We start from the raw sequence: 16,768 nt of genomic DNA, 5'->3' as shown, positions 1-16,768 counted from the left end.
AAAAACTATTTAACAAACACCTACTCTCAATTCAAAACAAAAACCAAAAGCTTTTGGTAAAATGGAAGTGGGGAATCTTCAGTCAACAATAGAGATTTATGAAAAACCTACAGTTAGCAGGGTGAATGGTTGAGTGGCAGCCATCTAGGATAAGAAAATAAAATAGAAGAACTTCTATTGACCATTGTGCAAAAAGTTCTAGCTAATTCAAATAGAAAAGAGAAGACTAAATAGACGGAACATGACTTGAAAACAAAACACAATTTTCTCAATTAGCCATTGAGTAATAATCTAGATAGTAATCGAACAAAACCTACAGGACAAAAGGATAAAACAAACATATCAATCAACTAAATTTATATTATGATAGGCACTCAAGTGACTGGTAAAACAAGAAATAAAGTTTTCATTCCCTGTCCACAGCTCTGCCTGCAATTGTAGACTGATAGATATATGACTCCCATATAAAGAACAGGTCATGTGAAGCAAGAGGACAACAGTCCCACTGCTGTTATGACGATGGCACCCAGTGCCCTCTTACCATCTCCCAAGTCTAAAATTTCATCTTCTCTGGTTTGCTCTTTCTCCTTCAGTTTCATCTAAATGCAGTCTATCCTCCACAACTACTGCTGAAGTTACCTTTTAAACTTAAATATATTTCAGTCTCTCTCTGGCTTATATCATGTATCAGCTTTCCTTGCCTGGGAGGCATGCACACTGTTTGCTAAGCAAGGGATGCTAGCCCTGCTTTGCTCTCCAACTTCATCCCATGTGTCAAAATAAGCTCCTGAACTTAGTATTCTAGTCAGTTAACTTTTCAAAAATCCCTGATCAATTTTTGTTGTCGTCTTGGACTCTGCTTGAGTGAGACACACTGTATAATTCCCTTCCGGCTTCCTCGGGATGCTCCTCTTCTATACTCTGCTTTTCCCTCCCACACAGATCTCCGATGACGCTTCATCTTCTCTAAACTTCTTTACTCCTTTATATTATGTTGTATGCGTACTATTTAGTTTCTATCAACTTGGCCCAAGCTAAAGCAAATGGGACGAAGGAGCCTTAAATGAAAAATGTGCTGCATCTGGTTGGCCTGAGAGTATTGAGGGAGAGCATTTTCTTGATTTCTAATCGATGCACTGTAAGTGGTACCATCCTTAGGCAGGGAATCCTGGGATGTTTAAAAAAGTTAGCCAAGCAAGTTATGGTGAGTAAGCTAATAAAGAGCATTTCTCCATGTTCTCTGGCTTCCGGTTCTGCCTCTAGGCTCCTCTCTTGGCTTCCCTCAATGGATATGTAAGCCAAGCAAACCCTTTCTCCCAAGTTTCTTTTGGTCATGGTGCTTATCACAACAACAGAAACCAAAGCAGCACAGTATGCCACGTTTTCCCTATCTCTTTCTCTTTCCTTATCTTGCAACCTACCATAGTTCTAAAACAAACACTGTACGGAATAACTGGGAAAGCATTCTGTTTCATTAGCATACTATATGGAAACAATAGTATAGAAATATCTATATTTCCTCCTTTGGGGTAGGGGTTGAGCAAGGCACAGAGAGAGTTAAAATCTAGTCACATTTGAGTTAGATCACCAATCTAGATAAATCACACTAGAACTACAAATGATAATTCTGGAAAGATTAGAAGGTCTAGACTCATCTAATATATTGGTCATTTGAGATAAAAGGACCACGGCCTTCACTCACAATTGCGCTCATCATCTGAATGCTTAACATCAAGAGTTTTTCCAGAAAAGAAGAAAAGTGAGGAAGGAAAGTGTGAGGGCCCCAGGAGGAAGAGAAAGGGGAGAAAAAGGAGGAGAAGGAAGAAGTGGAAGAAGAGAAAGAGAGGAAGGGGAAGAAGAGGAAGGAAGACATTTAGGTTGGAGTTAATAATCTACAGATTCCAAGAGATTCAATCATTAATGAAAACATAATAAATTTAAACTGTTTGAAATATATTCATGTTTACTCCTATTTTCAACGTTTAACAGGTTTTCTTGGGAACAATGCTCTAATTTCTAACAGTTATTGAATTCTAAATTGAAAATTAAAACCAATGATACTATGTATTGTAGTCAAGGAACTTCCAATAAGTCTGCAAGGGTTGTTCCCCAACCATACACACACACACACACACACACACACACACACACACACACACACACAAAGCATGCATACACATACATATGTACACACACATGCACATACCAGAAACAGATAGTGCAGTATACTTTTCTTATAAGAAAAGCTTCAAAATGAGTGTTGTATACATACAGCCCAGTGTAACGGCAGGTGTGACTTTGAGGGAGCATTGTAGAATGCAGCCATTATGCAATGCTTCCGAAATCTGTGGTTTTGGTTAAGGAAAAAAAAAATCCTGGGCTGGAGGAATGGCTCAGTGGTTAAGAGTACTTACTGCTCTTCCAGAGGTCCTGAGTTCAAATTCCAGCAACCACATGGTGACTTACAACCATCCGTAATGAGATCTGATGCCCTCTTCTCATGTGTCTGAAGACAGCTACAATGTACTTATATATAATAAATAAATAAATCTTAAAATAAATAAATCTTTTTTTAAAAAAGAAAAGAAAAAAACAAAATGTGAGTTCAGAAAGTACCCCCACAGTAGTCTATTTTAAATTAGCACTTAGAGCCAAGTCTTCAGTGCTAACCACTGAGTGAAAACATCAGTGTTCATATCTACATACCATGACCATTATGATGTAGCGATGGAGAAATTGCTGTTCTAGCCTAGGACCCAAACTCTGTTCTCAGCACCATGAGGTTGCAGGGTAGAAGAGATGGGATGGACATACAACCTCTTGTAACTCCAGCTCCAGAGAATACAATGCCTCATTCTGGCTTCAGCAGAAAGCACACAGATAAATAAAATTAAGAATGAAAAATGAATCTTTGAAAAATATATATGCTTGTGGGACATTGGTAGCTCACATTCTTAATCCCAGCACTTGTGAGTCAGAAGCAGGGGGATCTCTGAGTTTGAAGCCAGCCTGGTCTATACTAGAGTGATCTTAGCCAGGGCTAAGATCGTGTGTGTGTGTGTGTGTGTGTGTGTGTGTGTGTGTGTGTGTGCGCGCGCGCAATCCTTTTTCTTTTTAACTTGATTTTAGTATCTGGAAACATAGTCTGAATTACCTCTGTCTGAATTAAGCTTTAATGTATTGCAGAGCACAGAATGCAGAAGGGGAAAAAAAACATTAATTGAGTTCTCTGCACCCAAATCCCGTGGGAGGGAGAGCTAAACCTTCAGAGAGGCAGACACGCCTGGGAAACCAGAAGAGACTGCACTCTCCACACATTACTGATTCCAGAGGAAAACACCTAATGCCATCTGGAACCCTGGTGCACTGAAGCTCCCGGAAAGGGCGGCGCAGATCTTCCTGGTTGCTGCCGCCTCAGAGAGCTCGGGGGCAGCACCCGACGAGCGAACTTGAGCCTCGGGACCACAGGTAAGACCAAATTTTCTGCTGCAAGTGACCTGCCTGGTGAATTCAAGACACAGGCCCACAGGAACAGCTGAAGACCTGTAGAGAGGAAAAACTACAGGCCCGAAAGCAGAACACTCTGTCCCCATAACAGGCTGAAAGAAAACAGGAAAACAGGTCTACAGCACTCCTGACACACAGGCTTATAGGACAGTCTAGCCACTGTCAGAAATAGCAGAACAAAGTAACACTAGAGATAATCTGATGGCGAGAGGCAAGCGCAGGAACCCAAGCAACAGAAACCAAGAATACATGACACCATCAGAGCCCAATTCTCCCATCAAAACAAACATGGAATACCCAAACACACCAGAAAAGCAAGATCTAGTTTCAAAATCATATTTGATCATGATGCTGGAGGACTTCAAGAAAGACGTGACGAACTCCCTTAGAGAAACACAGGAAAACATTAATAAACAAGTAGAAGCCTACAGAGAGGAATCGCAAAAATCCCTGAAAGAATTCCAGGAAAACAAAATCAAACAGTTGAAGGAATTAAAAATGGAAATAGAAGCAATCAAGAAAGAACACATGGAAACAACCCTGGATATAGAAAACCAAAAGAAGAGACAAGGAGCTGTAGATACAAGCTTCAACAACAGAATACAAGAGATGGAAGAGAGAATCTCAGGAGCAGAAGATTCCATAGAAATCATTGACTCAACTGTCAAAGATAATGTAAAGCAGAAAAAGCTACTGGTCCAAAACATACAGGAAATCCAGGACTCAATGAGAAGATCAAACCTAAGGATAATAGGTATAGAAGAGAGTGAAGACTCCCAGATCAAAGGACCAGTAAAAATCTTCAACAAAATCATACAAGAAAACTTCCCTAACCTAAAAAAAGAGATACCCATAGGCATACAAGAAGCCTACAGAACTCCAAATAGATTGGACCAGAAAAGAAACACCTCCCGTCACATAATAGTCAAAACACCAAACGCACAAAATAAAGAAAGAATATTAAAAGCAGTAAGGGAAAAAGCTCAAGTAACATATAAAGGCAGACCTATCAGAATCACACCACACTTCTCGCCAGAAACTATGAAGGCCAGAAGATCCTGGACTGATGTCATACAGACCCTAAGAGAACACAAATGCCAGCCCAGGTTACTGTATTCTGCAAAACTCTCAATTAACATAGATGGAGAAACCAAGATATTCCATGACAAAACCAAATTTACACGATATCGTTCTACAAATCCAGCACTACAAAGGATAATAAATGGTAAAGCCCAACATAAGGAGGCAAGCTATACCCTAGAAGAAGTAAGAAACTAATCGTCTTGGCAACAAAACAAAGAGAAGAAAAGCACACAAACGTAACCTCACATCCAAATATTAATATAACAGGAAGCAATAATCACTATTCCTTAATATCTCTCGACATCAATGGCCTCAACTCCCCAATAAAAAGACATAGATTAACAAACTGGATACGCAACGAGGACCCTGCATTCTGCTGCCTACAGGAAACACACCTCAGAGACAAAGACAGACACTACCTCAGAGTGAAAGGCTGGAAAACAACTTTCCAAGCAAATGGTCAGAAGACGGAAGCTGGAGTACCCATTCTAATATCAAATAAAATCAATTTTCAACTAAAAGTCGTCAAAAAAGATAAGGAAGGACACTTCATATTCATCAAAGGAAAAATCCACCAAGATGAACTCTCAATCCTAAATATCTATGCCCAAATACAAGGGCACCTACATACGTAAAAGAAACCTTACTAAAGCTCAAAACACACATTGTACCTCACACAATAATAGTGGGAGATTTCAACACCCCACTCTCATCAATGGACAGATCATGGAAACAGAAATTAAACAGAGACGTAGACAGACTAAGAGAAGTCATGAGCCAAATGGACTTAACAGATATTTATAGAACATTCTATCCTAAAGCAAAAGGATATACCTTCTTCTCAGCTCCTCATGGTACTTTCTCCAAAATTGACCATATAATTGGTCAAAAAACGGGCCTCAACAGGTACAGAAAGATAGAAATAATCCCATGCGTGCTATCGGACCACCACGGCCTAAAACTGGTCTTCAATAACTTTAAGGGAAGAATGCCCACATATATGTGGAAATTGAACAATGCTCTACTCAATGTTAACCTGGTCAAGGAAGAAATAAAGAAAGATTAAAAACTTTTTAGAATTTAATGAAAATGAAGGTACAACATACCCAAACTTATGGGACACAATGAAAGCTGTGCTAAGAGGAAAACTCATAGCGCTGAGTGCCTGCAGAAAGAAAGGGGAAAGAGCATATGTCACCAGCTTGACAGCACACCTAAAAGCCCTAGAACAAAAAGAAGCAAATACACCCAGGAAGAGTAGAAGGGAGGAAATAATCAAACTCAGAGCTGAAATCAACCAAGTAGAAACAAAAAGGACCATAGAAAGAATCAACAGAACCAAAAGTCGGTTCTTTGAGAAAATCAACAAGATAGATAAACCCTTGGCCAGACTGACAAGAGGACACAGAGAGTGTGTCCAAATTAACAAAATCAGAAATGAAAAGGGAGACATAACTACAGATTCAGAGGAAATTCAAAAAATCATCAGATCTCAATATAAAAGCCTATATTCAACAAAACTTGAAAATCTGCAGGAAATGGACAATTTCCTAGACAGATACCAGGTACCGAAGTTAAATCAGGAACAGATAAACCAGTTAAACAACCCCATAACTCCTAAGGAAATAGAAGCAGTCATTAAAGGTCTCCCAACCAAAAAGAGCCCAGGTCCAGACGGGTTTAGTGCAGAATTCTATCAGACCTTCATAGAAGACCTCATACCAATATTATCCAAACTATTCCACAAAATTGAAACAGATGGAGCACTACCGAATTCCTTCTATGAAGCCACAGTTACTCATATACCTAAACCACACAGATACCCAACAAAGAAACAGAACTTCAGACCAATTTCCCTTATGAATATCGACGCAAAAATACTCAATAAAATTCTGGCAAACCGAATCCAAGAGCACATCAAAACAATCATCTACCATGATCAAGTAGGCTTCATCCCAGGCATGCAGGGATGGTTTAATATACGGAAAACCATCAACGTGATCCATTATATAAACAAACTGAAAGAACAAAACCACATGATCATTTCATTAGATGCTGAGAAAGCATTTGACAAAATTCAACATCCCTACATGATAAAAGTCCTGGAAAGAATAGGAATTCAAGGCCCATACCTGAACATAGTAAAAGCCATATACAGCAAACCAGTTGCTAACATTAAACTAAATGGAGAGAAACTTGAAGCAATCCCACTAAAATCAGGGACTAGACAAGGCTGCCCACTCTCTCCCTACTTATTCAATATAGTTCTTGAAGTTCTATACAGAGCAATCAGACAACAAAAGGAGGTCAAGGGGATACAGATCGGAAAAGAAGAGGTCAAAATATCACTATCTGCAGATGATATGATAGTATATTTAAGTGATTCCAAAAGTTCCACCAGAGAACTACTAAAGCTGATAAACAACTTCAGCAAAGTGGCTGGGTATAAAATTAACTCAAATAAATCAGTTGCCTTCCTCTACACAAAAGAGAAACAAGCCGAGAAAGAAATTAAGGAATTAACACCCTTCATAATAGATCCAAATAATATAACGTACCTCAGTGTGACTTTAACCAAGCAAGTAAAAGATTTGTACAATAAGAACTTCAAGACTCTGAAGAAAGAAATTGAAGAAGACCTCAGAAGATGGAAAGATCTCCCATGCTCATGGATTGGCAGGATTAATATAGTAAAAATGGCCATTTTACCAAAAGCGATCTACAGATTCAATGCAATCCCCATCAAAATACCAATCCAATTCTTCAAAGAGTTAGACAGAACAATTTGCAAATTCATCTGGAATAACAAAAAACCCAGGATAGCTAAAACTATCCTCAACAATAAAAGGACTTCAGGGGGAATCACTATCCCTGTACTCAAGCAGTATTACAGAGCAATAGTGATAAAAACTGCATGGTATTGGTACAGAGACAGACAGATAGACCAATGGAATAGAATTGAAGACCCAGAAATGAACCCACACACCTATGGGCACTTGATTTTTGACAAAGGAGCCAAAACCATTCAATGGAAAAAAGATAGCATTTTCAGCAAATGGTGCTGGTTTAACTGGAGGTCAACATGTAGAAAAATGCAGATCGATCCATGCTTATCACCCTGTACAAAGCTTAAGTCCAAGTGGATCAAGGACCTCCACATCAAACCAGACACACTCAAACTAATAGAAGAAAAACTAGGGAAGCATCTGGAACACATGGGCACTGGAAAAATTTTCCTGAACAAAACACCAATGGCTTATGCTCTAAGATCAAGAATTGACAAATGGGATCTCATAAAACTGCAAAGCTTCTGTAAGGCAAAAGACACTATGGTTAGGACAAAATGGAAACCAACAGATTGGGAAAAGATATTCACCAATCCTACAACAGATAGAGGCCTTATATCCAAAATATACAAAGAACTCAAGAAGTTAGACCGCAGGGAGACAAATAACCCTATTAAAAAATGGGTTTCAGAGCTAAACAAACAATTCACAGCTGAGGAATGCCGAATGGCTGAGAAACACCTAAAGAAATGTTCAACATCTTTAATCATAAGGGAAATGCAAATCAAAACAACCCTGAGATTTCACTTCACACCAGTGAAAATGGCTAAGATCAAAAACTCAGGTGACAGCAGATGCTGGAGAGGATGCGGAGAAAGAGGAACACTCCTCCATTGTTGGTGGGGTTGCAGACTGGTACAACCATTCTGGAAATCAGTCTGGAGGTTCCTCAGAAAATTGGACATTGAACTACCTGAGGACCCAGCTATACCTCTCTTGGGCATATACCCAAAAGATGCCCCAACATATAAAAAAGACACGTGCTCCACTGTGTTCATCGCAGCCTTATTTATAATAGCCAGAAGCTGGAAAGAACCCAGATGCCCTTCAACAGAGGAATGGATACAGAAAATGTGGTACATCTACACAATGGAATATTACTCAGCTATCAAAAACAATGACTTTATGAAATTCGTAGGCAAATGGTTGGAACTGGAAAATATCATCCTGAGTGAGCTAACCCAATCACAGAAAGACACACATGGTATGCACTCTTTGATAAGTGGCTATTAGCCAAAATGCTTGAATTACCCTAGATGCCTAGAACAATTGAAACTCAAGACGGATGATCAAAATGTGAATGCTTCACTCCTTCTTTAAAAGGGGAACAAGAATAGCCTTGGCAGGGAAGAGAGAGGCAAAGATTAAAACAGAGACTGAAGGAACACCCATTCAGAGCCTGCCCCACATGTGGCCCATACATATACAGCCACCCAATTAGACAAGATGGATGAAGCAAAGAAGTGCAGACCGACAGGAGCCGAATGTAGATCACTCCTGAGAAACATAGCCAGAATACAGCAAATACAGAGGTGAATGCCAGCAGCAAACCACTGAACTGAGAATAGGACCCCTGTTGAAGGAATCAGCGAAAGAACTGGAAGAGCTTGAAGGGCTCGAGACCCCATATGTACAACAATGCCAAGCAACCAGAGCTTCCAGGGACTAAGCCACTACCTAAAGACTATACATGGACTGACCCTGGACTCTGACCTCATAGGTAGCAATGAATATCCTAGTAAGAGCACCAGTGGAAGGGGAGCCCTGGGTCCTGCTAAGACTGAACCCCCAGTGAACTAGACTGTTGGGGGGAGGGCGGCAATGGGGGGAGGGTGGGGAGGGTATCACCCATAAGGAAGGGGGATGTTTGCTCAGATACTGGGAAAGGGAATAACACTCGAAATGTATATAAGAAATACTCAAGTTAATAATAAAAAAAAAAACCATTAATTCTGCACAAGTCTGAACCACTTGTTACTTGAAGTTAAGGCAGTAAATAGGAATGGCATCATAAGCACTGCTGACCAATATCCTACTTGTTATCTACCGTGACCAACTGGCTTGTTTAGTAAACTATGAATGGATCTAAAAGATGATCCTAAGCACTTACATCTTTATAGTATGAATGTGAAGTATGCCATAGCGAAGCCGCAAAGGAAAAGCTATTATTGTAAAAGGAAATTGTGGTGAATACATATTCATGTGTGTATATATGTATATGATATTTGTGGATATATAAATATAAATGTCTTTACACACACACACATACACACACACACACACACACACACACACACACACACACACACACACACACTTCATTTCACAGCAAATCCTGTTGAGTTTTAGAAAAATTGGAGTAGAGGATCCTAATGACAGAGATCCACCAAACCCACAGCATGATGTAGGGAAACAATCAGATTATAATTTTTCTGCACCACGCTCTTTATTTAAATAATTGTTTGAGTGAAACGGAGTGCACGTGCTTATTCTGATAAGTCTCAGACATCGCAGAAGCAGACACCATGATACAGCTAAAAACCCAAGCATGCATTAGAGGCAGGGGAGCAGGAAGAGTAAGCACTCGTGGCTAATAGACCAACACCTGAGAAAGGGAAGAAGGAGGAAAGGTTGTGGAAGGAGAGCCCCAGACAAGGGTTCAGCACCAAGAGCTGTCATCACAATACAGAACTCAAGTTTCATAAAAGAGTTTGAATTTGGATAGGCACATGTTGTGTCTAGTTCTCTTCTTGTACTTCATCTAACCCCTGCTGTAGACAGTCTCTCCTGGAAGCTAATGACAGAGACTTCCAGATGGTCTGTTCCCTACTCTGCTTATGTGAAGTTCTCCCTCGATGAAACACCAAAGTAGCATCCTAGTTCTGTGGCTGCCTTTCTTCCAGTCCAAATTATAGTGTCCCTTGAAGCTTTCTGTCTCAGTAATAACAAACCATTTGGTGAGAGCTGATGTAGATTAAACCCAGAGTTTTGCACATTCTAGGAAACTCTACTCATGAGTTATATGTAACACCGCCATAGCAAAGCTTTCGATTATCAAATATAATGTGTACTCTTTTGGCAATATGTTATATTAACAATTTGATATTGCAGTTAACGTGAAAACTATGTATGAGAGGGGAAAATATTCTAGGAAGAATCAATATGACTCTCCACAGTAAAACAAGGATTTGTTTGCTTGTTTTCTTTCTTTTGTTTTTTTAAAACTTACTCATTTTATTTATATGAGTACATTGTAGCTGTCTTCAAACACACCGGAAGAAGGCATCAGGTCTCATTATAATAGTTGTGAGCCACCATTTACTTGCTGGCAATTGGACTCAAGACCTCTGGAAGAGCAGTCAGTGCTCTTAACCACTGAGCTACCTCTCCAGACCTTTTGTTTTTCAAGACAGGATTTCTCCACGTTGCTCTGGTCATCCTGGAACTTACTGTGTAGATCAGGTTGGCCTTGAACTCACAGACAACTGCCTGCACTTGCCTCCAAACCTGTGTGTGTGTGTGTGTGTGTGTGTGTGTGTGTGTGTGTGTGTGTGTGTGTGTAAGAAGTAGAAAAAAGAATCCAGTATTATTTTTTCAAATGACCACATTGGGAAGGTTAAAAAAGACATCCAACGGTTCTTCAAGGTCATCTTCTTGGGCCTTGTAAGGATAGGACTTAAATAGAAAGCAAGAAATATACATATCTATAGGCAGTACTGCTCCTTGCTGTACCCTGCCTACTATGAATGGGGTCTAGTTTTCTCATTCAAGGTCATTCTGCAACTGCAAGATCATCTGACTGGCTCTAAGTATTTCTGCAGAAAGTTCAGGTTTACTTTTCTCTTAGGTACCCCACCTAAGGCTTCAACCATTTCCTTTCCAAACAGGAGATTCCTGGGGAAAGTCTAATTTCTTACAGTCTATTTTTTTCAACAGTCCGATAGTCTAAGAGGGAACTTTGTGTCTTTAGCATAAAGTCATTCCAGCTTAGAGCTTAGCCGGCAGGTGGTGGCAGCAGCAAAACATGTCTTTAATATCTGTGAGTTCGAGGCCAGTTAGGGCATAATCCAAATATGTCGAGAACAAGGGCATGAGAGAGGCGAAAAGGAAGCCTCAGACTCAGGTCAGGTTATAAGATATAGTTATTTTATTTGCACAATAGACAGCAAAATGGGATCGCGTTCACACAACACTCATTCCTCTCTAAGCTCCAATCTGGCCTGTAGTTGTATCCAGTATCTGAGCACCAGGTAAGCCTCTTCTGCTGCTGGATCTCAGCCTACTGTGTGGCTTGTCTCAGTCTGCAAGGGGTCTGAGTCAGTGAGCTCAGACTGAAAGACCCACCCCATGAGTCTTAACTCAGAGCTGCAACAGGCTTGAACGAGCCCAGGCACGCCCAGATACCTAGGGCCGAGTCACCGTTAAAACTAACAGACCATAAAAGGAAAGGAATACAGAACAGACTAGGAGTACCGGATCTGGCAGGAAGGGATAAGTCCCTAGCCCCCCGACATTCAGGACGTCCTAGCCCGCACGTACTCTTACCATGTTACAACCTCATTCGAATATGATTCAAACCTGCCAATGTGTGTAGCTATACCTTATTACCTCATCTTGTGAAATAACCAATCATATGTGAACATGTCTATATGCCTCGTTTAAATCCACCAATCCCCGTAACTATGCATCTGCTTCTGTATGCCCGCTTCTGCTTCCCCAAACCCTATAAAAGCCCCATGCTGGAGCTGCTGGGTGCGCAAGTCCTCCGAAGAAACTGTGTGCCCGCAGGTACCTGTGTTTTCCAATAAACCCTCTTGCTGATTGCATCCGAGTGGCCTCGGCTCGGTCATTGGGCGCTTGGGGGTCTCCTCCTGAGGGAAAGGTCCTCTCCGGAGGTCTTTTCAAGACTTTAGTGAATGAGTCATCTCCAGTGGCCAGACTGGGGTTTTTAAGCTGCTTTTAGCCAATCATATTTGATGGGTATACATTACTTCATTAGGGTGTATCCTTATCAGGCACAAACACACACACACACACACACACACACACACACAGGTCCCTTATGCAGGGCATTTCTTAAAGGCTTATTTTACATTTTATTTTTCATTGTATTCCTTACAAAATACCAGTAGGAACCAAGGTTAAAACACATTCTGTTAGTAAGCTGTAAGTAAGTAAACTTGCATAGAACTATCACTTTTTTTTTTAAGATTTATTTATTTCATTTATATAAGTATAGTGCAGCTGTCTTCAGACACATCAGAAGAAGACATCAGATCCCATTCAGGTGATTGTGAGCTACAATGTGGTTGTTGGGAATTGAACTCAGGACCTCTGGAAGAGCAAGCAGCTAGTGCTCTTAGCCACTGGGCTATCTCTCCAGTCTAGAACCATCACTCTTAATTTCTCTGGGGACAGATGGCACAAGAAATTCCTTCTTGTTTTAAGACAGGTTCTCTCCATGAAGCCTAGATTGGCCTCAGACTTAGGATCCCCTTGCTACAGCTTCCCAAATAGGAGAATAACAGGCAAATGCTACCATGCCCCACATGACTTCATCTAAATTATGATAACTCCTCCTGGGCTATGTAAGTTATTTTCTAAAGACTTCATGAAGTGTCTTGCTCTCCACTTTCCTTCATAGCCAGGACTACATCAGTCCTGGCTGGTCTGATACTATCTCACTAGGTGGGTAAGAGACACATAAGAATGAGTTAATGACATTAAACCCTTTAAGCCAGGAGTTCTCAACCAATGACTCCTTAGGATTTCAAGGTATCCTGCATATTTACAGTACAACTCATTAACAGTCAGAAAATTACACCTATGAAGAAGCAACAAAAGTAGTCTTTTGGGGGGTCATCATAGCACGAGGAACTGTATTAAAAGATTCCATCATTGGGAAAGCTGAGAACCATTGCTTCAGGCCCAATTTTAAGCAAGTGATAGAAGGGGTGGCTCCTGTGCCTCACATCCCTGAAGTCCATTCTGCTTGTCCTGTGAGTAATGTTTTAGCATGGCCAAAGTATGTTCCCTTTCTCAAAGGTGCTACAAACTGTTGACAAACTGTATCGAGGGTTCACAAAAATAGTTATTAAGTAACAATATGAGATTAGTAATTGTCCAATATCTAGTACCTAGCAATGCTTATAAGGTTTAAACAGTATCATGCACAGCATACATATATGAGCCAGCAACAATTAATCCCACTATACAGAGCTATACAAATATCTTTTATTATCTTTTAGCTTCTACTTCTAAAGCAAAATTTACAATCTTTGGCTTAGTAGCATAAATCTATAGCATTGACAATCAAGATTCTAAATCTCTTACAGATTCAGAAACAGGATTGGTTATCACAGACATTGTATGTACAAGTGCATGGAATAGCATGTATGCTACAAAATGTACCTCTTACAGACTTCAAAATACACCTGGGGGAAACCTGCCAACAGAACAGCCTTGGGGTTTGAAACTCTGGTATGTCTATTTGCTTGACAAAAGAGTCCCTTTCTTTTTTTAAAAACTGTACAAGGAACTTCAGGTTAGAATTTTAAATTAGGGTAATTTAACTGTTCACAAGCATAAAAAGTCTGAAAAGTTTAATCACATACTACTATTATTTAAAAAGACTTTCAGACAATTCTTTAGGTCACAGAAGCCTGGGACAAATGGCTAACTGCGGTGCTATTCGAATATCAAAGTAGAAACTGGCCACCTGTTCCAAGCTAATCCCTATGTGTGTCTCCTCCCACCCTGCCCCCTACCCTAAGGACTCCCTCCCAAGGGCTGACCTTCAGCTTCTGTCCCCTAGCCAGATCCTGTAAAATTCAGCCTTTTTGGCCTCACAGCTCTCTTAGTCTCTTGGGCCGGGCTGCTTCCCTGGGCCAGTGGCTCCTTCCCTCCCTCCCCGTCTTTCCTCTCGTAGTCCAATTTAGTCTGCTGCCTGTCATGTTCAGCCTGGACTCTTCCCTCTGCCTGCTTTCTCCCTTAGATCTACAATAAAAATCTTCTACATACTTTCAGAGTAGTCATTTCCTCCTTTTATTTTATTTTTTTCATCCCACAATGAAGAGAAGGAAGTAAGTAATATTTACTGTTTTATATAAACAATATCAAAGGCGGAAGTGTAAAGGAATGGTATTGGCTCAGGATCCCAAATGATGGTTTTATAAAGATAAAAGGGCAAACCCTGAGTTAGGAGGAGGTGTTTAATTTTAATTTGGCATGTTAATTGAGCGAGCCAACTGGAGCTTTTGATTGCTAGACATTATTATGTTGGTAGCTGGACCTTAGTAGTCAGCTCCAAGAGGAGGAAGTGGCCAAATAAGGGAACAGACCTTGGTGGTTAGCTTTAGGGATGTAATCTAATGGATTTTAGCAAGGCGGAGGGAATGGGGGAGAAGGGCAAAGCCTGGCAGAGCCAAGTTTGCTGTGCTGGGGCTGGTGAGAGTTCCTAGGGGAAGGGCATTAAAACGTTGAAATAGTGACAGTAATGTTTCTAAGGCAGACTAACTACAGTGTCAGCCCTGCTAGAAAAGAATGGACAGCTTGTGGGAGCTAAGAGAGGGCTAGAATTAGGGGGTCTTCTGTGAAGGGAACAGAGGTGGTGTTAGGCTGGATTTTCCCTGAATCACCTGAACCTAGAATTTGAATGCTGACATTTTAATTTGTTGATGGGCAGAAGAACAGCAGCCAAGAAAAAGCAGAAGTGAGACCGAGGGAAGGAAGAACACACACTGGAAGTACATTAATGAGTGCATTGGTCACTGCGACAAAGTACCTCCCCTCACCTTAAGGGGTACAATCTGTTTGTGCTCACTGTTTACAAGGTTTTGGTCTCTGATGGCTGTGCACTTGTGGAGGCCCAGCATTGTAATGCAGCAAACCTGCTCGTTTCATGCCAGCTGGGAGGACGAGAGGCAGCAGAGTCTAGGCTGAAGATAAAGCTGCTATAAGGACTTGCTTTCCAGGATCTACTGCCTTCATTGTGGTCCTGCCTCTTTCCTCCTAGGTATACCAGCAAATCATGACCCTCTCAATAAAGGTAATCCACTGATCAGATCAGAGCCTTCATGATCCAGCCTCCAGGTATCACACTTTCAACACATGAGGCCTTTAGGGGACAATTCATATCAAACTGTAACTGTGGGCAAATTATCACTTGGGACTAACTCTCCCTGGGGCCCTCAGATTTGTTCTAGGCAGGCGTAATAATAGCCACATATTCCTCATTGATTAAGAGCTTCTTCCATGGACAGTTACTCTGTGGAAATTGCATTAAGCCCCACCTATGACACACAGCCTCCTGGGAAATGGGAGATCCTCTGGCTTAAGGTTTTAGATGCTCCAAATTAGCAATTTACTACTGTGTGTGGTTTCCTTACCTTGCTTTCTGCTGCTGTCATCCACTGAATTCCCTAAACTCCAGACGGCCTACTCCCTATCAATGTAACTTATAGTTTGAGGACTGAACCGTTCAAGATCGAAAGTTCTTTAGTATTAGTACCTCTAATAGTTGCCTATTTAGGAAGATGACCTCACACTAGTTTGAATACATATGAAGGTAGTCATTTGGTAAAACAGGAAATTACAAGATTCCATTCTCAGCCAAATATGGACATATACCTTTCTTTAATCACAGCACTTGGGAGGCAAGGAAAGGCAGATCTTTGGGAGCTCAAGGCCGGTGTGGTCTGTAAAGTAAATTCCAGGACAGCCGGGGCTACATAGTAAGATCCCGTCTTCAAAAAATTCTCACAACCAACCATTGTCCCAACTGGACTACATGAATTCCTTCTAAGATTGCCTCCATAACCACCTCCACCCCACTCTACCTCTTAAATATTATCATTCTGGGACCAAGCCTGTAAGACATGGGCATTGGAGGCAAATACTCAAACCATACCCAATCTACAGCATGTGACATGTGATTGCCCAGGAAATGTAGCTGAAAATACTGTAAGGCAGTCCCAACCCTTGCCAAACAGATCTATTCAGGCACCATTAAAATTCTTTGTCTAGGACTAGAGAGATGGCTCAGTGGTTAAGAGCATTTACTGTTCTTCCACTGAGTTCAAATCCCAGGCACCATGTGGTGGCTCAGAACCATCTGTAATGAGATTCGATGCCCTTTTCTGGAGTGTCTGAAGACAGCGACAGGATACTCATATACATAAAATAAATAAATAAATCTTTAAAAAAAATTCTTTGTCCAGTTGCTATTTGTAATGGCAGTGAAACAGAATGAGAAAAAGTTCTCACAGTAGGAAAGCAACCTAACAAAGTGCAGTTGCCTGTTGTTACTGAACTCAAGAGCTACCAGCAGCAGA

The 16,768-nt window shown here is 40.8% G+C and overlaps 1 long non-coding RNA gene across 1 annotated transcript in view; it reads right to left on the bottom strand.

The window, feature by feature from the left end:
• Positions 1-16,768, bottom strand: part of LOC148002463 (LINE-1 retrotransposable element ORF1 protein-like) — an 80,025-nt gene that overhangs the window by 62,904 nt on the left and 353 nt on the right. The gene's annotated exons all lie outside the window — the stretch shown is intronic.

The sequence above is a fragment of the Rattus norvegicus genome, chromosome 11 (assembly GCF_021556685.1).
Source record: "Rattus norvegicus strain SHRSP/BbbUtx chromosome 11, alternate assembly SHRSP_T2T, whole genome shotgun sequence".
Classification (NCBI taxonomy): Eukaryota; Metazoa; Chordata; class Mammalia; order Rodentia; family Muridae; genus Rattus; species Rattus norvegicus.
This window is presented reverse-complemented; position numbering and strand designations above follow the sequence as displayed.